At 46.1% G+C, this 23,302-nt stretch overlaps 1 protein-coding gene across 1 annotated transcript in view; it reads left to right on the top strand.

Moving 5' to 3' along the window:
- LOC146197464 (uncharacterized) overlaps positions 1-23,302 on the top strand; it is a 167,256-nt gene that overhangs the window by 29,129 nt on the left and 114,825 nt on the right. The gene's annotated exons all lie outside the window — the stretch shown is intronic.

The following is a 23,302-nucleotide window of genomic DNA, read 5'->3' as shown; positions in this document are numbered from 1 at the left end:
TTGCTGAAGAATAGAAATGTACCTCCTCTCCTCGCCGTTCCCAAGCTTTTCCCGCCAACAAGTGATCACGCCCAACGAATGAATGCCGGACCAGTCAGTGCTTCAGACCATCAGTGCAGTGATGTGTTCGATTGGATGCCGATACCTGAGGGGCGTGCCCTGGATTTGGTTGGTCAGCATCTTCAGAGAGGGGCTGGACATAGGGGGTTTTTAAGGACGCTGCAGAGCACGAAATGTCGCTCTGGGCCCTGGGTAAACGGCTCATCCAGTCGCTTCTCGCTATGAACTCTTAACGCTTGTCATTTTGCTGATGTACCCTTCTTCTTCATGTAAATATTCTTGTAAATACGTTTTCTCAAAGTGCCAGTAAACCTGCTTGTACATATTTTACCAACTTCGAAGATTCAGTCCTTCTTCAACCCGGAGTCTCTGCACGCTACCAAGTGAAGGCCGGGTCGCCATAGCCCCAGCGTCACGACACTGCGCACTCCTTTGTAGACGCAGTCGGCGAGTGGTTCTACCTGGTTGATGTACTACTGTTAAGGTCGTCCACATAGGCGAATTTCGACAGGGAGCGCAAATTAACGGAAAGATGAATTAACTGTTAATGAATATTTTGAATGATCACAAGCGTGCGTGCAGTACGGAACCTCGCTAACATTCATAACAGAAGGCGCGCTATCAGGAACTATTTATACTACAATCCAAGTACAGGTCGACCGCCAAAACGACCGCAGATGCCGTTTCCGTGTATGCAGTTTTCTCGAGAAGTTCTTCGTCCACAGTGGCAATGGCGAAAAATGGGAGCTTCAGTAAAACTTGCTTGCGGGCTAGTTGGTTACTCAAAGCCGACGACTGCTGGCGCTGCATAGTCTATGCGCACATGAAAGAACATCGAAAAACGTCCACAGCTGTGATGCGCACGCTGGCAACTGGCAATTTATTTCTGGCTTGAAGAAGAAAACATTCCAGGACCAAGAGGCAAGCGTAAAAATTCTTGGATTTGTGAAAAAGAACCTGGAGAACAAGAAAACTTGGAGAATAACAAAATCCTCGAGGGAAAAAACAAAAACAAAAATTAAAGCATGGGTAAAATGCTGTCTTTATCTAATATTGTCCTGACGTAGCATCTGCATCTCCTTCCTATGCTATAGACTATACAGCGCCAGCAGTTATCGGCTGGGAGCTTCAGATTTGGCTTGGCCAGTCTTTGGCCAAAAATGTAGGTTTCGGCCGTTGAATAGCATAACTATACGTTACGATTCAGTACGAATCAAAACGCTAAGAAAAATAATAAAAAGTTCTCTCTATCGCAAAGCTTACTGGCAATCAGTGATGGCAAAGCATAAAGAACAAGTGAAATAAATTTTGTTCATGGCGCCCATTTCAAGATTCTTGCCTGCGGCGATTGATCCCCTTTTTTGTTCTTTATCGTTGTTTTTTTACGCTTCGAGCGACCGGAAAGTGGTCCGAATATGTAAGCGCCTTCTTTTCGTTCTGGGAAAACTTCCTTGAATGCCGTGCTGTTGAGTTGTTGAGCAGAGTGCGCTACGCATGATATTGCACGCACGAGTGCAGCGAAGCCTGAGCGAGTGGCTCATCCTTCTGCCTCTCCATTCTTATTAGGCATCGAGCCGCTTTCCGCCAACTCCTTCCTCCCGAAGCTGTATTCGAGTTTCAGCACTTCTTCGATATAACCCTGTGTAAATACGTTTTTTTCCCCTCCCTCTCTCTCTTTTTTTTTTTCAATAGAGTCAGGCGCCCGCGCGCGACGCCTTCTCGTCGAACAATGATACAGGCACTGCGGAGAAGCAAGTGCGAGAGGATTCGAGGAGCATTGGAAGAGGGAATTGGAAGAGCGGAGCCAAAGCGACAAAATAATGGAGAGGCGGGTGGCCTCGGTTCGTGCCGAACCAGGAAATGGAAATAGCGAGTGAAAGAAGGGGCGCTTAAATCTTCTCCGCCTCCCAACTCAACCCATGACGCCTAAGTCGGGTGTTGGCTGCACTGTGCGCGATGTGCTGCGCTCGCAATACAATTCGGCGCAGTGCGGCCCAAAGAAGACGGCGTGAACGTTAGCCAGCTGTGGAGATACTCCGCCGCACTCACGAATAGGTTTTTTTTTTTTTTTTTTTTACTCATACGCGAGCACTAGGAGGATACATACGAAGGAATGCGACGATTGCGGTCTGCAAGGCGGACGTAGCTATGTGGAGAGTGTAGTTAAAAAAGGAAGGAGGGGGAGGTAATTCGAATAAGGAAAAATTATAGAAATTGATTAGAAGGGGAGTTTCCCAGATACTTTGATGATTCATCAAATTTGCCATGTCCTACGTGGCCGAGTGGAGAGGATAGATAATGTGAGAGAGTGATAGGAGAGAGGGATAAAATTCAACAGATACGCGAACGAAAAAAAGTAAAAACAAGACTGAGGAGCACGTGAGCTACAAAGGTGGCGGATTTTAACCCCTTGGACATTACTGCATGGCATTTGTAGAAATCTTGTTTGTTGTTTTTCTCGAAAATTACCTTTCTTCCATTGCGTCTTACGCGAGCTTTTATTGTTTGTTTTTTTCCATAAAGATTTTTAATGAAACTGCCCACTTATCCTTCGTATATCAGGCTGCGCAATGAACCACGCAAAATATAATCGTACGATAAGTTTTATTATTGCTCCATTTCCTTGAAAAAGGCTCCTTATTGAAAACACACTGTTTTTGGTCATGCTGTCATAAAAAAAAAAAGACGAAAATTGGCGATATCATAACTATTTTTGCTTAATGCACAGCTGAAATCTTTGTGTGTACAACTGCAAAAGCAGAGTTATGACTTCTGGCGTGGGATGCATATTTAGCCCCCCCCCCCCCCTTTTTTTTTTTTTGGCAATAAAGGTAAAACATTTTTACGTAAATTTGAATGCACTGATTAGAACACAAAAATACAGTATTTAGTATTTAGTATCGAATTCCTCTTTCTATCAGATATTGACTTTTTTTTTCTCTCATAAGTGACCTCTTACCTTAAGGCCGGCGAAAACATTTTGCGTAGTTTGACCTTGGTCGAGCCTGAAGGTCATTGTCAGCCACCAAAGCGATCCCCGGGTTTGTAAGTATCTGGAATAGTAGAGCTATGGCTCTAAAATGTTGCCGACTAAGGAATTACTGTCAGCAGCCCTCAGAAATGCGATAACCTAGGGCATTCACTCCTTTTACGAGTTTGGTTTCATTTAGCTGGGACGCCACTCCGAAAAGAAGACTCGCCGTCCTGCACGACGAGTCCACGACGGTCAAAAACTGTGAGCGCCCAAAATCTCGCACATATGCGCGAAGCCGGTTGCGCTCGAACCTGCGTGAGATATATACAGCGCAAACCTGTTAAGGTCTATTCACACTTGCGACTAGATGAGGACGCGCGACTACCAGTCGCGCGACCAGAGGAGAGGAGCTCGCCACTACCGATGTTCACACTTGCGACAGTCGCCTTCTCGTTCTGTTCTCGTTCCGAACGAGTTGGAAGTAGGAGAGCTGCTGGGCGATGACAGTGAACGTCGGTAGCTGCCGCCTGCCAGACACTTCAGCTTTTTCAGGAGAGCCGGTACGCATGCCGCGCTCTCGTGTTTCCAGGAGAACACCGACGACGAATAGACGATGTCAATCACCGTGGTGTCAATATAAAATGTACCTGCGTGAAAAACCCATTTCTCAAAAGTTCATGGTATTTACCGGACTTTCCAATCTCCTCCCAGGCCATATCCTATCTCCCTGCCTTTGAATTCCGGGTGCCGTTTGTTGAAAAGGTAGGGGTATTCTTTAATTGCATTGAGAAGGTGCTCGATCGAGTACTCCGGGACCTCACTGATTGGTGAAATGGTTTGCGACTAGTAGTCGCGCGACTGAAAATTCGAGCAGTGCCCGATCGGCCCGCGGCAGTCGCTTTTCGACCGATGCGACCATTTGCGACTGTCGCTTTTCGACCAAAACAGTCGCGCGACCGCTGCTAGTCGCAAGTGTGAACGGGCCTTTAGTCGATCGCAACGTGGAAAGGGATGTTCACGCATTACTCTAAGATCGGCCCATCGATATCCTGTGAATTTTTAGCACGAGAGCGTTAAAGGCTCCATCTGCAGAAAATCTGGCGCTGCCGGCGTTGTGAGCGAAAAATCACGGTCATTTCTGTGCCAGGTAATAGCGGCCGGGGACATGGCCGAAACTGATTGGTCGGCGGGCTGTGTGACGTCACGAGGCCACATGACATGGCAGGAGCTGCCAACGCATTCATGTGAGTAGGTGACATGGAAATCAAACCTTTCAAGGTCCTTAGGCGACGGATATATATATAGACGCCCTGATAGGCCACGCACGTGCGTCCGTATACGGCTTGATTAAAGCGAGCAAGGTTTTGCTGGCATCTTTGGCTGGTGGTCTTTCACGTAACAGGGTAGATTACTATTGCGTGCTTGTGAAACTTTGCGAGATAACAGAGTAAGAAATTAATGAACATGATCATTAAGCAAATAGCAAATTGATCTTCAAGAAACATAATCCGCAATGCGAGCCGCAAACGGCAGCCATTTTAACGTCGTCGCGGAGCTTGACTCCCCAATTTTTATGTGTATTTCTTCGCAACAGAAGTTCAACAAAGATAAGGTGATACGTTTTTTTTTTTTTTTTTTTTTTTTTTTTTTCAGCGCGCCAATGTTAAAAGATCACTTCTGCATAAAATCCGGCCACTGTCGTCGTTGTGAGCAAAAAAATCACGGGCATCCATCACCCTGCTAGTCTATAGAAAACAAAACGCACATGCGTCAGGAAACATACAGTGAGTTGACAAAATCTAGCATCCCTAGAAGCGCTTTTGAATATGTCATTCGCAGGTGTTTCAAGCACTACAACGAAGGAAAGATGTTTTAAACAGACGGACTGCTCTACATCTCTTTGAAGAAAGCTGAAGTGGGTTTTTGACATTTGAACGCTGTGCAGTGATCCGAATGTACAAAAAATATAAGGCGTGCCAACTGGTTTCGCGCTATCATTTTCAATGAGTAAGTAATCGCAAATTAAAAGTGAAGTCTTCTCCTCAATGCGCCAGAGCAATGCGAAAAAACTCGTAATGAGGCCATTGCTGCCGAATTTTTAGATTTCCGCCGCTCTCTTCGCCCACATGCTGTCGTGAGTTGTGCGATGCTGCCGAAATATCGTTCATGAGCTGTATATTTGGTGGCGTTGGTTTTCTCCATTGAAGCAACCATATCTTCACTTGAAGAGTAGCGCCGCTATGCGTGACGTCATCGTTGCGGCCCCAGCATGGCGCGGTGCACGGCTTAGAAATTCGAAAGCGCACATACTTTAATTGAATGATTACATCGTCAATTCAAACGCTGACTTAAAATTACTTCGAAATTTTTTTTCTACAATTTTACACATTTGGTCTCTTTCAGCTTGTCGAATTCTAAAACCTCTTCAGCTGTTCTTAAAGACCTGCCGCTGCGGCCAAGTGATTCCGAGGACGCGGGTCCGATCCCGACCACGACGATTGGTTTTCAATGGAGGTGAAAAGAAATTAAGGCGCCCGTGCACTGACAGACAATGACTCGTGGCCCGTGCGATGTCAGTGGCTCTAATGCCGCCGCAAAAACGTCGACGCACGCCGTGTCTGGCTCATAGTGGATTCCATTTAAGTCAAGTTGGATACTGTGGTCCGCGGTGCAGGTGGTACGAATTTCCTCTTTTTCTGATTCTGCCTGGAAAATGAAGGACATGATGTAATAGAAAGGAGTCAAATTGTTGTGACCCCTCGCCGCGACTCTCTCTCTTCTTTGAGTAGGGAATCGACGAGATTTTCGAACTGCTGTCTGGTGCACGGCACTACAATGAAACAGAGTACAGTTCTTCTCGTGGAGCCATGCTGAGACGTCTGCACCCCATCCCCGAAGCAAGCAGCGGAGGAGTAGGGGAGTCTACCAAGTTTTACGCATCCGGAAATGACGGCAACACATCACTGCAGGCGGGGGAGGGGTGGTCTGGTTCACTTGCATTCATTCTGGTGCCTGCTGATTCGAGCCGAAACAAGTTGACCCCCGGGTCTGTTGAACGCACTTTTTGTCAGTGCCCCAGGCGAGAGCGTTGCGCGTCTGCTTCGTTCGCGCACCCGCCCACACTAACACACGTTCCCTTTGTCCCCGTCCTAGAACAATAGACACTCGCCATTTTCACGTCACTGACAGAGACGAAAGTGATTACAAAGCAGCTGATTTAGTAGCAGCATTCGCTTTCGCCCTAGTTGTTTTCTCAACGCTGTTTGAATCGCGCTTCAAAATTCTGCCGCCGTTCTTTGCGCAGATTACGCTTCCCTCTTTTCCCGTTTCTCACTGATGCCGTTTCTTATTGAGGGCTTGTTCGCAGCGTTTCACTGGCCCTCACATCGACGGCCTTGCTCGCCAATGGCAAAATTTAAAACTTCTGAACGAAGAAAATAGTCGGAAGAGAAAACGGCACTGCATTGTGTCCTCCAGACGAAACACGCTCGAGTGCAAGTATGTTTTGAGCTCAAAAAAAAAAAAAAAAAAGAAAGAAAAAAAAAAGAAAAGAAAGAACGCGTTGTGGTGCCAAAGCGCATGCTCAGCTAGAGACTGACGTAATCGCTTCTCCACGCGCCATCATGCGGACTCACTTTTCGTTGTAAAAACTGTACACACTTCGCGGAGTCGGGGCTCGACATCCTTGCAGGCTAGTTGTCACTGATATAGTTGCTGCAAAAAGGCAAGTACAACAGAAATGGACCAGATACGAAGTCCTCTCATTGTGAGACAGTTTTTGATTAGCGCTATGACCCTTTGATGGCTGTATTTATTAGGTGTCGCCACCAGCGTCCACTGACGGCCATCTAGCAAGGTCTGCAAGCCCACTAACAACTAAACGCCGATAATAAAGTTTTTCCAACCCGATCGTCTTTCTCGTCGCGCTGCAACAGGCTTCCCGCCCTTTCATGCATTGTGAATTCCGTACAGCTGCTGTGAGGCAGGAGTCACATTGCTTGTCCAGTCCGAGGATGAGGGAACTGAATCACCGTCTACAGCATTTCAATGCGTGCGTATCTATGTGTCATGGTAACATGCAGGCGAGGGCATGCGCTTGTCATACTAGTCATACCCTACTAGGGGCGCCGACCGTCTAGCTCCTGCTAATTATTATCTCTAATAAAAGTTTCCTCTCTCTCGATTATATATCTCGGCATAAATCTTTTTCCTGCTTTGTTTTGTTTTGCAACGTTCTTATAAGAATTTCCTTAGCTTTAAGAAATCATATCGCTTGTAGGTATTCGCCATTTTAAAGACGCTTGCTTGATCGTTTTGCGTGCTGATGCCGAGCGTAAAGGTCAGAGAGTACAGGGGATAAGTTTGCATTTTTGTTGTTTTGTAAAAATACCCTTCTTTCACGTTTGGCAGTCAGCTGATAGAAAACCTTTTTAGCTGCAAACACAGTACACTTGGGTTTTATCAACATTCAAAGTGCGTTTTCTACCATTTCCCGTGGGCACGTCGAGCAAGAAGGTGGGAGTTTGCAGAGGCTTTATCTGCATATTTCTTACAGTATCATATTGGCAAGTTTATCTAGTACCTTTATTTAGGGAAACATATGGTATAAGCGAATGAACTTAAGCGCGAATAAATAAATAGTCCGAGTCTGCAGTTTTATAACTAAAAGACCAGCCGCGGGTGGCAATTTTATTGCACCCAGCAGGAAAAATATAATTAAAATATCCCATTTTCGCTAGAAGTGAGTACCTTTATTACTAATGGTGCAACATAACCATTCCTGTTTCCCTGCAAAATTTCAGGACTGTGCACTGTACACTTTGAAAAAAAGGTACCTGAGTGGCAAAACATGAAAAACAAAAAGAAAGAATAGAAGTAGAAATTTTTAGTCACACTTTGACCCCTAATGCAAACTACATTCATATAGAAGTTTGCTAGCAAATTTGATAGCCATAGTTTTTATTTCGACAATTCCGTAGCCAAATTTCGAACGACACTTTCGGTCTCGGCCCAACTGAACTGTTTATATATATATATATATATATATATATATATATATATATATATATATATATATATATTGCTGGAAAAGGTTACTCTTTATATATATATATATATATATATATATATATATATATATATATATATATATATATATTGCTGGAAAAGGTTACTCTTTCTTGAGAAGACACAAGGACACCTTGTTTCCTGCAAAAATGTATTAATGTAAAAAACACGAACTGCATGGGAATTATGACAATATAATTTGATTTTTGACGAGTTATTTCAGCCCAAACACTGGGCGTGAATTTTGCAGTGAAAAAACTGAAAAAGTTGTAAAATATACAAAAAGAAACAAAATGAAGAAAACGTTGTATTGAGAAAGTAGCGCCTCTTACCGAACAGTTAGTAAACAAAATTTTGAGACGTGTAAAAATGTGTTAAACCTATTCTCAAAATTGCCACTTAAAGTTTGAAACGAGAAATCTTTCCAGCTGGAAATTTTCTTTTTCTGACTCTACGCGAGAAAATATTCTTTTCAGTGTGCCCTTGAGCTTTCACTGCGGGCGAAAAAATTTCAAAGTACGACATAATATATCAAAATGTAGCATTATAAATTCAACTGCTAATATTACAAACTTTGACGGAGGAATCACTTGAAGAAGCGGTAGAAGAACGCAAACACAAAAGGTATACTGTCAAATATGGATGTATCGAACTGGAAGAGTGGCGAAATATTTCAACATAGAGATAATCTTTTGTAAAAAAACAGTAGCAGACGAGGTTAATTTAGACGCACCCACGCTAGCGAAGGGGTTCTTGTAAAAACTTGCAGGTCATTGGCGTGTTTACAGCATATTTTCCGCTGTGCGCTCCTATGCCTAACAAGCTTCAAAATTAAGTCGAAGTGTACGGTTGGGGAACTACCTAGATGCTGTCTATTATAGTATGTTCAATCCCCGTTAGATGGAGAGGAGAATGAAAGGCAGATATGTTAACCAGAAATGTTTCCTCTAGGCTACCCTGCGCTGAGGAACAACCGTATTACCCGCACTCTATTAATATTTCGGCATGGCTTCCGCAGTTCCTACAGCTGCGAAGCAAAGGAAACATGCGATGTCATGCTGACCGCCGCAAAGCTTTGGCTAGTTAGGTTGACTTCACTGCATGAAATTAATGTAGTGTGGGAAAGGAATACAAGAAGTCGAAAGCCCATTCTATGCACACTCCATGCCCGACCTCAAGCACATCCCACGTTCATTTTGTAGCGTATGACTGAACGCTTGTTGTGCTCCACGTGTGTTTTTTGTTTGCCTTGTTGCCTGTGTACATATATTTATCTCTGCGTACCGTTGTGAGCAGAGACATTAACATCCTGGACATTAGCATTTATATTTTTCCGCACAAAAGTTTGATAATAAAATGCGTGCTATAACAATTGAGACTGTTGTTATGGAGAGGAAAGTAGGAGAAAAATTACATCGGCTACCACGAACAGTTTAGCAGTAAGCTAACTGGGAGATGGCGGTGTAAGCAAACGCGTGGAAGGAACGCCACATATAGGCCTATTACGTTTAGCGTATACTGTTGTTGCTTCGCCGAAAAGCCGTCGCCATACCCGGTTTGAGAGGTAGTTTTCAAGGACGAGTCAAACTGTTGCCGGGGCAAACATCGATCTTCCATGATCTTGCAAAAGACGTAGATTCTTTGGCGGGGGCGCGGATATATCAGGACGATCGACCGAGATTAAGAAAGGGGGGTATACGTGACATTTGCGCCCGGCGCAGGAGTTTGTCGCGTGCAGTGGCGTAGTATCGTGCGCTGGTAGCGCTTGTTGTTGCCGAACATTACTGTACCGGACTTGCGTTTCTTATGTCGCTGAAAGTGGGTTACGCTATGTTGTCTTTTGGGGCACTAGTACGTGTAATTCTTTGCCGCTGATTAAAGCGTTGGATGATTGTTCTGCCTTTCCTGCCAGTCGTCTCTTCCTGGCCATTCACGGACCATGACCAGAGGACAGGGGCCCTACGAAGTGCACAACGTACACGCAAAATTTCCGGTCTCACACGTCGTCGTTGCCGTGCCTTCATTACGTCAGGAACGACTTGCATACCTCCTGGCTTGTATTCTCGGTGTATTGCGTCGGGCGTCATTGCTCTGCTGGTCCCTATATCGCGCGGCCGGACGTGTCGTGGGGCTTCCTCTGCGTTGAAAGTTTGGGATGACGTCGATGTTGTCCTCGTCCGTGCCATGCAGCATCATCGCTCATTTCCATAAATGAGCTGGACGAGGCTGACCAGATTGTCTCCTAAACCGCGGTGTTATAAGTGAAGTTATAAGTTATACGCACATGGCCCCATGTCTGCGATGGTTTTGTTGAGGCGCTTTATAAGTCCGTTGGTCTACGTTGTCCTCTGGTGGCTTCTGCGACTCTAGCTATGATGGCTTACGTCAGCTCTGACGTAAGGTGTAAACGCTGCTTCCTTGACCGTAATGAGCACTTCAAGCGCGCCATGTCGCAGGACGATGCACTTGACAAGAAAATTCGCAACTTCTGCTGCTGTGCCATTAAGCAGGACTCTTGCTTCGGCGTAGCTGGTCAGGTGATCGGTTGCGCTATTATCCAGTCCGTGCCGGTTTGTTGGAGAGGTCTAGTTGGTTGTTGAATTGGTAGAGATTCTGCTGGTCTCGTTGCGGTGTTTTGCTGCGTTGGCGGTCAATACAACTCGTCATGCAGTCTGCGACATCAGCGGAGAGGCAGAACCTGTAATATTGGTCCAAATGCGGAGAAATATTAAATTTCTGCATTCAAGACAATTAATACTGACTCCATATACGAGTGACGTATACGATTGAAGACTAAATGGCCAGCTGTTGGCTCATCGTACAAATTCCGTAGAATTTCCTCTCGAATGTGCACAAGGACGACAAAAAGGTAGGAGGTCTTGTTATGCGCGAGGTTTTTGTTTATGAAGACCGTTATAGACAAAGTGAGGCGAACTTGTGCTTGAATGCTCCGGGAGGGTTAAAAGAAAAATAATAACTCACCCTCCAGATAATCGATGTGGCGCTGTAACTTGAGGCCTGAGCAGCGATGGTGCGCGAAGTCGCTGGTGCTTATGGGTCCCGCAAAGGCGCCTTCATCGCCTCCCGATGGTTTGTTGGCAGGGACTCGCGATAGGCAGTCCGAATCGGTGTGTCATTATCATGATACGATTAGCGTGGTACAATTTTTCTTTTTTTTTTACGCAGCCCGCGATGATTTCCGACATGCTGTGCCGACTACTATACTACTACAACGCTGACGGCTTTTCGGTCGAACGAGCTCTATAAGTTATCGCTTAATACCCGAGGAAACGCTTTATCACCGACTTCACCTAAACTGTGCGTTTACAAACTGATTGATATACCGCTTCGGTTAAATAAATTCAGTCCGCATTGTAAAAACTGCGTCTGCTGACGAGCATGCGCACTATGGACGTTGCTTGGAGAAGCTCTCCCCAGTGCCTCTAAGCAATGGACAGCGTTTTAGGTCCCTTAGCCTTCCCTATGCAACAAAGACATTCAAATAACATTTTATTTATGTATATAAATGACATTGACATCTCAATAAGCTCTGTAATTGCACTTTTCGTGTTAACCTCAGGCGTATTTCACGCTGTAAACTTTGTCAGCCCATTTCCCGGACTACGCATTTCATCATTTCATGCCATAACTTTTCTCGACGATGCACTCTCGTGCGCAATTAATGGCCGCATTGTTGCTCTCCCTAATTCTAATGCTAATTTAATTTTCCGCACAGCTCTCTTTCTGTTTCTCTCTCCTTAATTACCTTTACTACGCAGAGTAGCATGACAGCGAATTCTTAACGCTGGCTTATTTATCTGTTTTTCATTAAAGAGTTTCTCTCTCTAATATACGACGAATTGATGCGATGGAGTATGCCACTCAACGCGTTAGCATTAATGTTTTCCCCATTCCACCCTGTTACACACCGTCACCACTGACAACAAAAAGGTTGTAACGGACGCATCATCCTCGGCTCCACTTTCCTGATGCAATCCAACAATCACACTGTGATACGCCCCCTCCTCTTTGCCCCACCCATCCCATACAACTTTCTAATCGTCTTCTGTATCCCCATAAAAGTCAGAGGGTGATCTCTCCGTTTTACCACCTGCCCACCGAGGCTTCTGGAAAGACGTCTTGTGCTATGCGATGTCAGCGCACGTTAAAGATCCCCAGGTTGTCAAAATTACTCCGTAGCCCTCCACTACGGCTCCTCTTTCTTTCTTTCCAACAATCACACTGTGACACGCCCCCTCCTCTTTGCCCCACCCATCCCATACAACTTTCTCATCGTCTTCTGTATCCTCATATAAGTCAGAGGGTGATCTCTCCGTTTTACCACCTGCCCACCGAGGCTTCTGGAAAGGCGTCTTGTGCTATGCGATGTCAGCGCACGTTAAAGATCCCCAGGTTGTCAAAATTACTCCGTAGCCTTCCACTACGGCTCCTCTTTCTTTCTTTCCAACAATCACACTGTGACACGCCCCCTCCTCTTTGCCCCACCCATCCCATACAACTTTCTCGTCGTCTTCTGTATCCTCATATAAGTCAGAGGGTGATCTCTCCGTTTTACCACCTGCCCACCGAGGCTTCTGGAAAGGCGTCTTGTGCTATGCGATGTCAGCGCACGTTAAAGATCCCCAGGTTGTCAAAATTACTCCGTAGCCCTCCACTACGGCTCCTCTTTCTTTCTTTCCAACAATCACACTGTGACACGCCCCCTCCTCTTTGCCCCACCCATCCCATACAACTTTCTCATCGTCTTCTGTATCCTCATATAAGTCAGAGGGTGATCTCTCCGTTTTACCACCTGCCCACCGAGGCTTCTGGAAAGGCGTCTTGTGCTATGCGATGTCAGCGCACGTAAAGATCCCCAGGTTGTCAAAATTACTCCGTAGCCCTCCACTACGGCTCCTCTTTCTTTCTTTCCACTTTCACTCCCACCTTCCTCCCTTTCCTTGCGGCGCGGTTGAGGTGCCCACAGAAAACAAGTTAGACAGTTACCGCGCCTTTCCCTTCCTATAAATCAATCGATAAATCGATCTGGCAGACTGGTTTATCTAACATGGGGCCTCTATTAATTGCTAGACATTAGTGATGTCCCCACTTTGGGATGACGTGGTCAAATTGTGACTAATGAATATGAAGCACTGCCGTGTTTGCCTGCTATGCAGTCGATGATAATGTTCAGTTTGCGATGGTCGCGTGATCCGAAGAGAGGCAGGGTGGCATAAATTTTCGTTTTCTGTGGTTTGCGGTGGAAGAACATAAAAAAAGCTTGGGAGCGCTTCATCTCGCTTGCCCAGGCGCTAAGCGGCGTCTCCTGGCATCAGAATACGAGCTCTCCTTTATAAACGCCGCCCGCGTGCTGCTCCTCTTTCCTAGAATTGCGTGCTGCGGCAGCGCCCCCACCATCGTTTCCTCTCCGCGAGGTGAGCGCGCGCTCGGCCGGGGACCTGAACCGCGGAGTCAGTCGCGGCCGTCGCGCGAAGCCGCGTGGTGCCGACCCATCCTCGTTCCAGCTGGCAGCGGCAGCACCACGCGGCGCTCTCGCCGAGCACGCGGAGCCTTTGTTTGTTTTGCCCTCGTTCGTGAGGTACGGTGTGCGGCGAAGCGGCTTTATAGCGTTACGGGAAAGAGGAACGACATCCGGCTGTATTAACGAACGAGGTTGGACTCTCTTCGATTGTGACTGACTTGCTCTGATACGAGGTGAACGGTGAGCGATTCTTTGGTTGTTCGCATCTTTTTGCCCCTGTCTGGAAGTCCGGCTAGTGTATTATTCACGTCTGGGTGGGGAATCGGAGTTTTGCTAGAGTGGTTAACTATGACGTGTTATGCGGTAACGCCCCCTCGGTGGAGCAGTGCGATCGCACTGAGAAAGTTGTGCCTTCTACTCTTGGAAGTAGTTACTTACGCTTTAGAACAGTAGCTGTATAATGCACTGCAGTTGATATCATACGGAAACTACAAAGAGAGTTGCCGTGGCCTGTTCCTTGCTTGTACATATTGTGCTGGCACAACGAATCGCTCGCTGACACCGAAATCAATGCACTTGCCGGGGCCTTACTCATTGCCGAAAATGTGATTAGGTCGACTAGTCAGCAATCCCTCTAAGTGGCTTCCAAGCGCAGCACTACAACCGACTTGCCTTTGTTTCGACTCTCTTTTGCATAACCTGAAATTGAATTCCACTGTATCATTTTTTTTTTTCACGCTGTCTGCAACATATGTATCATGCGTACAGCGTTGCAGCAATGCTCAACATTGCTCATTCTCATTTCCTGCTGTGTTTTCAATATCAGATATTTTCGCGCGTTCGCTTTAGGCTCTTCCTTAGGAATTAACCTCTCCGACTGTAACCTTCTTATGTTCCCAGCATCCACACTGCAGCCCATTTCTTTTGTCAGCGGCTTGGTGTGCTCACTACGCGTGTATATAATATATATATATATATATATATATATATATATATATATATATATATATATATATATATATATATATATATTAAAGCAGCCAGCGAAATCGGGCTAGCCCCTGCTTGCTGTCATGGACTAAAACCTCCAGGGTCCACAGAAAGCAGTCTAAGTGCATATATGTATACACCTACGCTCGCCTCATCTCACATTACAGTGCGCGAACCATCCTTTGACCCCGTATGCTTATATAAGCACAAGAAAGACGACACAACTGACAAGAAGGCTCGTATACCTATATAAATATACGAGCGTGAACCAACTAGGCACGCAAACGCATATTACTGGAAATCATTTCACCTCACGGCAGCAACTGATCAAAAAGTAATTAGGGTGCGATTCTGATTCTGGAAGTATGAGCTTTTGGATCATGAGAGTGCTACTGGCTTCGAGTGTCGCCCACACGTTCTTCAGGTCCTATATTTTACGTATAAAGGGGAGGCATTCAACCTTCGTACTCATCCAACACCTCTCTCTGAGTCAAATTGAAGTCAATTGCAGACATTCCGTAGTTTCTCAGGGGGAACATGCTTCTTCAAATAATGCGAGAGTGTCGTCTGGGTACAATACGTTTTGGTTGGAAAACAAAGCTTTCAGAGAAGCTGACACACAGATTTCCGCAAATGGTGCATTGTGTAGCACACGCTGGAATGAAGGAACTTTTGGCGACGACACACTATATGCGACTGCGTTCACGCCTGCCGCGCAGATTAATATCTGGACTAAGCGATTATTCCGAGCAAAAATGTGAAGGCCAGTAGATTGCCAACAAACTCCAATATTAGGCTAATGGTTTGTGCTGCCTAGGTACTGTCTCTTTTTCGGCAGTATATTTACAGTGCGGGAAGTGATGGAGTGAAATAAGGATGAGGAACAGAGCCGCTGTGGTAGACGGCTGCTCCGGATTAATTTGGGCCGCCTGCGGTTCTTGAACGTGCGCTAACCTTACACGGCACACACGCATGTTTTCCATTCTGCCCCCTCTAAACGCGGTCGGAATTCGGTCAAGCTTTCTTAGGACTGTCATATCTATTAAGCCACGCTGGCTGACGTTCGAAGGAAAAAAAAAAAAGGGGGAAAAAAGGTTGGCCGGTGCAGCCCCAAAAAGCTGGCGAACAAAATGAAGGAAGACATATAGGGGCGCAAAAAAGGTACACTGACGTATAAGGAAACATAACAAGAACAGGATTGGCGCAGAACACTGCAACGCGTGTAATGCAATTTTCTTTTTGTTTTTAATTTCACAGCTTTATATCTGTGAATGCTTGTTTTCGCGCTTTTGCGCGTGGGTAAGCGGTGGTATATATAATACAAGCGCTGTTCGCAAAAAAAAGAAAAGCTGTTGGAAGTTATCACTCGTTCTGTTCCATTCTACGTCTTGTACTTTTTTTTTTTTTTTTCATTTTTGCGCTCCTGTGTCCACCTGAATATGCATCAACTCGGCCAGCTGCAAGTATTTATCAAAATGAAGGACATTATTGAGTAGCCGAGTAGCCGGCTCAGCTTGGTGCGCTAAGAGAAAAAGAAAATAAGATTCGGCGAGGAGCGAGAGAACTGAGTGTCCGCTGTGAATAGCAAGGAAGGCACGAGGCGGTACCAGACTGCGCTAAAGACCCCCTCGTCCTTGTCAAACGCGGGGCCGCTTGTCGGCGGAGGTTCACGTCAGCGCCGCAAGGAAAAAAAAGACCGCCTGGACAGCATGCGACAAACGAGAAAAAGAGGAAACTTGTTTTGTAATTGCCAATATTTATTTTGTATTTTTTGATAGTCCCTGGCCTTTGTTTTCCTTCGACGTCCTTGACGGAAGTGAGTTATGACACTGTCTCGAGGAGTTTCCGCCAGAACCACGCTCTCCGCCCCGAATTTTTCACTTGACTTTTAATCATTTTGCAAGTTTTTAGCGGCAATATGTCGCAAGCTATGACCTCTTTCAACCTCTGCTACTTCTTGGATGACTTCTTTCCATGAATTTCTTTTCTTTCGGGCAAGAATTTCTTTGTTCTCTGTCGATGCGCCCTTTTGAGAGAAAAATAAGAACAGAACATACTGGCACGAAAAAGGGTTAGCTAAGGAGGACGGTCCACTTAGCGGACAGCTGTCGAGAGCAGTTCGCTAAGAATGACTAACTGCTGGCGCCCACTGAGCTTTGCCGTCCACACACGCTGTACCCTTCGAAAGTTCGGTGCTGTGGCAATGGTCCTTCGCCGCCTCTCCAACTTCGCCGTTCTCCTCCTCCCGTCCAAAGTCGTCAGGCGACGCGAAGACGAGTTCCATTCGCAAGAAGAGCGAGCATGTTTTTGCGCTGATAGGCGGCTCAAGAGGCGTTTCTCCGCATCCGAGGAGCGGCCAGTCATTCTTACTTTTATCCGTGTTGAGCGCTCTCCCTTCCTTAACCAACTCATCGCGAAATGCGTTATTGGCACGCGTTTTCTCCGCGCTTTCTGAAATTTCACAGTTCTTTATTTTCTTTTCTGAGCTCGAATCCTCGTAAAGCTACCGCCTTGTTTTTGAATCTCTGCTGCCTCCCTGTACATTGCATTTATTTATCCGTTTTGCTTTTTACTTGCGTTGCTTTTACACAGCTACGTGCAAAAATGTTCGGGTATGTTTTTTTCTTCCGCTATAGTAATATCAGTGCTCAAAGGTTTTACGTTGGTTCGGCATTAGAAATTTTAATCCCCCCGGTGCTTCACGCCTATTCCAACCGTGCCTTCTATCGCTCGTACTGACAGAGTGATTGATTTCTTACGGGATTTAAAATAATTATTTTTCTTTTTCGTGCCACTTTAGGACAGGAGAGATAAGTTACTGAATGATGGTTTCATTTCTCGCGCACGGACGTATAGATGCGAGAAAAAAATATATAACTTGAAACGGCCATGCAAAAAGAAGTTGTTACTGAAAATTTCCTTCCCTTGGAGTGGAGCTCGTGGGGGCTGCTTGTGTCTATACTTATATCTTATGCATGGAAAAGGGGTATACTTAGCAATGCAAGGTACAAAGTGGGCTTTGAAAAACAGCCTTGGAGGAGGCCTACCGATTATTTCCGACTGTTGTAAAGAGTCCTTTAATCTGAAAACGCCAGTAAAGTTTTTTTTTTTCTGCTTTTTCTCGTGTATACAGGAGCGCCACTGCTTGGCATCAAACTTGTGACCTCGCACTCATTAGCTGAGCGCTCCGAAGGCTCAGCAAAGAAAAATAATGCTTATCACACGTTATAGTTTTGGTTTTCACGTAGCCTAACATAAGATACAATGCGTTTTTGATGCGACTAGGCCTCCCCTCCTGAAGGAAGTAGAGCGATGCTCATTTCTTTGACTAGCAGATGTTTTGGGGATGGAAGGCTGAATAAAAACGAGCCCCAGAAATGAAGCAGCGAGGGGGGGGGGGGGGGGGGGGGGGGGGGGGGCGTTGGTGAATAACAGAAAAATGCTTAGAACGCCAGAGCAAGCGAGCGGGCTACAGTAAACATGGCATTGTGTACACAGGGTCAACAAGGTGTGCTCGCAGCTATCGGAATCAGAGCAACAGGTTCAAGAAACTGGAGCAAACATGAATGCTTGTTCCTGTGAACAGCGGCGTCCAATATATATGCCCAGGACAAGTTCCTGCCCCCTAGGCATTTCGAAGGAACCAACGGTCGGAGAAAGCTTTTTCGCCTCGCTATAGAGTGACGCGAAAAAAAACTTTGAGAGTGCGCTGTAAAAATGAGAAAACCTGAGCGTCGTCATATCACTTTTTTGCATGGCATTCCGGTCGAATCACTTTGTCGTGTGGCTTGATGGAGTCGTCACCATTTGCAAGTCACAGTTGTCATGCTAGTTTGCCGGGTGACGTGAGACGTTATCGTCTTTTTGCAAGTCATCCTAATCACATGACTGCCACAGGACTTGACGACGCGATCGCCCTTTTTGTAAGTCATCCTGATCATGTGGCATTATCACGTGGAATGATGACGTCATTATTTTTGCAGAACACCCTGGAATGCGACTTGAAGACTTCATCACTTTTTGCATGTCATTCTGGTCATGCGACTGTCACATGACTAGATGCCATCGCCTTTTATTTACGACATAGCACTTCACTATTTTCAGTACTGACCCATGTCATATGACTTTGTCATGACACTAATGACGTCATCACTTTTTGAAAGTCATTGTTGTCTCATATGAATTGGTGACGACATTAATTACTAATGACGACATACTAAATACCTCATCAACTTCATGCTTTTCCACAATCACTCCCCCCCCCCCCCCCCCCCCCCCCCCCCCCCTCCTTTCAGACTCTTGCGATAGCGTGAATGGAACCGCTTTTCAACGACACATTTTGCGCACAACTTGTGGCCTCAGATCTCGTGTCTTGTGAGCCTTATAAGGCTTTCGACTTAATAACAAGGCGGTAGGCTTCACTGTCTCACTTCAAAGCCTGGTTGGAAGCATGCTGTAGAGGCCCTCGTATGGAAAAAAGCTCGAGGCTTACAGCGTTAAAAAGATAAGTGCAGACAATTGACCAAAATCGATGGAAATGAATCAGGCGGACAGGAAGAAAGTGTGACAGAAGCGCGTGCCACTCAAACTAAAACACCAATAGTAGAGAACAGAGAATGTGACTATGGTAGTGTGCCTTGATACGCACCTCTTGTGTTGAGAAAAAAACAGATCTCACAGAAAAAAGGTCAAAGGTCACGAACTGAGTACGGCAGATGTCCACACATGCGCGTGCATTTTCTATTAACAGTCGATACGCTTTACCTCACGCGAAGACAACAAATGAGTATTAAACCCATTTGCTACCTTTGGTAAAACGACAGGCAGCGGAAAACTTTGCTCTTTGAGTTCACACTGTGAGGATTATCCTGAAGTCAAGAGGAAATCTCCACTACGCACTCACCACGGAAACCTCCGTTTTCGTCTTCGGAGTTTCCAGCATCATATACCGTTCGCTTAGAGCAAAGGAAAACAAATAACAACAGTTACAGCAGCATACGTGTTCAGTTCGCGAAATGTCGGACGAGCATTTGTGGCAAAGTGCTGCACCGTGTGTTCCAGCTCGGGCGCGAGTGCGGAACTCGAATCGATGTCCTAAACCCTGAGCTAAGGTTTATCGAACGGCGCTTCATAGAAAGAACCATGGTGATAATCCATCATGCATGGCATAAGATGTTTGTGCATGCGTATGTCATGCTGGTACCAGCTGCTATGTGTGTTTCTATGTTTATCTGCTCATCACACTGGTTAGCCTATAGATTATAGCGTTCGACCAGTGTAAAGTACAGTTTTTTTCACCACGTCAATTTCTAATGGTAACCTTTGAGATAGCATGATATCGTTACCTGTCATTACGGGCTTTAGTCATTACTGCCGCACTTACCTAGCCTTGGTCGGGCTCCTACGAAATGCTTGAGCCATCCTTTGTCGCTTACACGCATGCACGCGCCCTCGGCACTGTCACGAGCCACGTCAGAAGGCTCGTTCGCGGAAGCACTTTTCTCATCAACAGAGAAAAAGCATTGTCTGTATGCAAGGAAGTGCGTCCCTTCGATATGGCTGTCGTTACAACATCAGTAGGGCTTTTTTTTTAAGCGCTCCCTCTTCAGAAAAAAAAAAGAAAAAAAAAAAAGGAGTCATTCTCCGGAATCGTTTGTCTCCATCGTATGCGTATCAGTGGCGCCGCGGTTTCGTCCCACGCCGCCGGCTTCGATCGGAATTCAATTTTCACTGTCTTGCTATAAGCTTGTAACGTTGCTCAGCAGCTCTGTTCGATCTCCACGAGATATAAAAGCGCAACGGTTCCTGCGCAAGTGCTGCCTTAATACCGTCGTTAAGATTTCCTCTTTCGAGCTCGCGTAGGCGAGAATTTCTGTTCCATCGGTACTTGCCCCCGAAACTCTAAGTGGCACGATATTCTATCTCGACAGTCTCACTATCCCACTGTCGCACCTGTTTTGACTGCAATAATTTTTCGCATGCCATTCGATACTGAATATGTGCGCGCAGTGGTGTTACGTGTTACAAAACGGGAAGGGGGGGGGGGGGGGGGGGTAAGCAATGAAGCACAACACAAGGCGCCTTTAATGTCTTTGTCTCGTTCTTGTCATCGTGTTTCGCGATTCTAAGAAGCAAGTATATTTTGAAATTGCGTAACCAACTAGCTCCAGTTTTAGCCTATTAGAACCACTTATCTCTCATGGAAGACGACAAACTGCTCTCGATATTCGGTCATGTTTGTTATTTGAGCAATGCTTGTTTTAGGGCTAGTTGGTTAGTGCTTTCAAGGCAGAATCCTTTTTAGGTGAATCAAATATTCCCCTTCTGTTCTAAAGGAAAAGAAAAAAAAAAGAAGATTCCTACGTTTATTATTATAGTCTCTGACCAGCACACGTATAGTAACAAAAAGAAAATACTAATGGGCTAATAAGGTTTTTGCTTGCTAAGCGTAATGGGCTCTGTATCCCTGATGTTTGGAGAGGAGCAAGTGTGCACTTTGGAGAGAATGGTTTGAAAGCCGAAGACGCTAATAAGTTCGTGCCACGCGTGGTTTTCCAGCTGATGGTGTGTATTGGAGCGGATCGAATTTGTCCTCTACGTGCAATGTGCCACGACGTCGTCTTGTTTTTGTTTGTTCTTTACGAAATGCGTAAACGGAACTCAGGCGAGACCGTGTGTAGGGAGCGCGTAGGATGGATTAAAAATGGCACGGGAAAGGGGAGAATTCTCGGAGAACTTACTTATTTTGAGACTCTGTCTAATTTAGAGAAAAGGAGGTTTGAACATAATGCTCGGCTGTGGCAAAGAAAAAAGAACAAGTAGGAGGGGAGGGATGGGAAATAGGATGGGAAGGGGAGAGTGATGGAGACTTATGCGACTCGTTATGAGTATGGAAAGTTCTTCGCGAGGGGAGCTTTCGTGGACAGATACTCTCTGAATGATCTGGGGAGAGTCGAAGAGCCGCTCGTTCGCCCTGTAAAAGGAAATTGAGGAAGGGGACCCGAAGCGGAAGGAGCGTGGGGATGCTGAGTGGGGACACACGCGATGGTCTATTGCTGGAAAAGCGGGGCGTAGTTTCTTCGTGGGGAAGAAGCTCCCGAAGGATAATAACCTCGTTCTGCATCGTTGCCTGCATACTGTACCGTTGATCAGGCCCGGACTGAGCCTTCGGACTAGGGAACATCATCGAGATATGTTTGAAGTTAGTTTAGACAAGCTTTAAATTATTTTCTTGACATGTTCTTCAAGTGCTCACAGTTCTTCTTTCATAACGTCGAAAAGCTGCGTCTGGATGAGGTAACAACTAATCGGACACTTATGCTATGGACTTTTCGTTTATGTGAAGTCTCCCAGGAAAGAAATCAATTCTGGCAGCGAGGAAAAAAATGTTTTCTTGGGGTAATTCAGTTCAGAAAATTGCATTATTGTACGAAGTGTTAGAAAAAATTAACTTGGTTACAAATAAAAGGACAATAGAGCGCGCACGTTTTGGTTTGGTTTGTGTAGTTTAACGTCCCAAAGCGACTTAGGCTATGAGAGACGCCGTAGTGGAGGACTCCGGAAATTTCGACTACCTGGGGTTCCTTAACGTGCACTGACACCGCACAGCACACGGGCGCCTCTCTTTTCGCCGCCATCGAAAAGCGGCCGCCGAGGCCGGGATTCGATCCCGCGTCCTTGGGAACAGTAGTCGAGCGCCGTAACCACTGCGCCACCCCGGCGAGTCAGAACGCTACGGTCAGAACGAAATGTCGTATTTACATAGAAAAACTTATTTACAAAGCTTGACATACACAGTTTGTAAATTCGCGCATAAAATTCTTTCATTTCAACATTCGTACACTGCACGCATTTTTCTGTCACTCTTTGCTCGCTCGTCCACATTTCCTCCCTCCTGGTTCCTCCGACAGCGCGCTTGAAAACACATAAAACACAGAGAACGACACAAGCACGCGCATATGCACGTGGGCTTAATTTCCGAGAAATGTCCGGGGTAAAGTAAGCTTTTTCCGGGGGCATGTGGTTAGTCTTTGGGCCGTGTTTGAAGATGGGACGGCCGGCTACAGAACCTAAAGGACACGCCGCCAGACTCTCCAAAGAAAGGGCTGTCCGCCGCTCCTATAGGCCGATAGTAATTCGGATGGGAGCCCTAGAAACAAGCATGTGGACGAAAAATGTTTTCGCTTGCAGTAGCAAACACATTTCAGTCGCCTTGGTTTAAAAGCCCTGTCTCGAAGTTTAGTGTAGTTGCAGCATAACAGAACTTTTTAACTGTCCCGCAAAGCACCGCATCGTCCGTTCTCTCAAACAGAAGACACGTGGCAGCAGTTTCGTGAATGGAAAGCAAGATGAGCTATTTTCCCCAATCGCCTGATTGGCGCACGAACATCCTCTACTGCCTCCACGAAGCGTGAACGATGACGTGGCTGAAGCGATGACTGAACACTCCGTTGGGGAAGAAGGGGAGTGCTCAGTGAACAAATTTCCCCTTTCTTCGCTTCGCTGACTCACCGCACTGAGGGAGCAGACTACTCGGGTTGTATTCGTCGTCGTATAGGCTGCCCTCTCTCCCTCCTACCCCCAGCGTAGCCTCGCGCCCCGCCTCGTGTTCACGGCAGCATCGATTTGTTGCACAGTCGCCGCCGCCAAACGGCGGATGCGGTGTATAGCGGGCAGATTTTCCCTTCGCCTCTCTGTTCATCATTTGGGTCACCCAGTGCGCACGGAGC

Source organism: Amblyomma maculatum, chromosome 3 (genome assembly GCF_055883805.1).
Source record: "Amblyomma maculatum isolate TAMU_Amacu chromosome 3, ASM5588380v1, whole genome shotgun sequence".
In the NCBI taxonomy this organism is placed as follows: domain Eukaryota; kingdom Metazoa; phylum Arthropoda; class Arachnida; order Ixodida; family Ixodidae; genus Amblyomma; species Amblyomma maculatum.
Note: the sequence above shows the minus strand (reverse complement) of the source record. Positions and strands in the feature narration are given on the sequence as shown.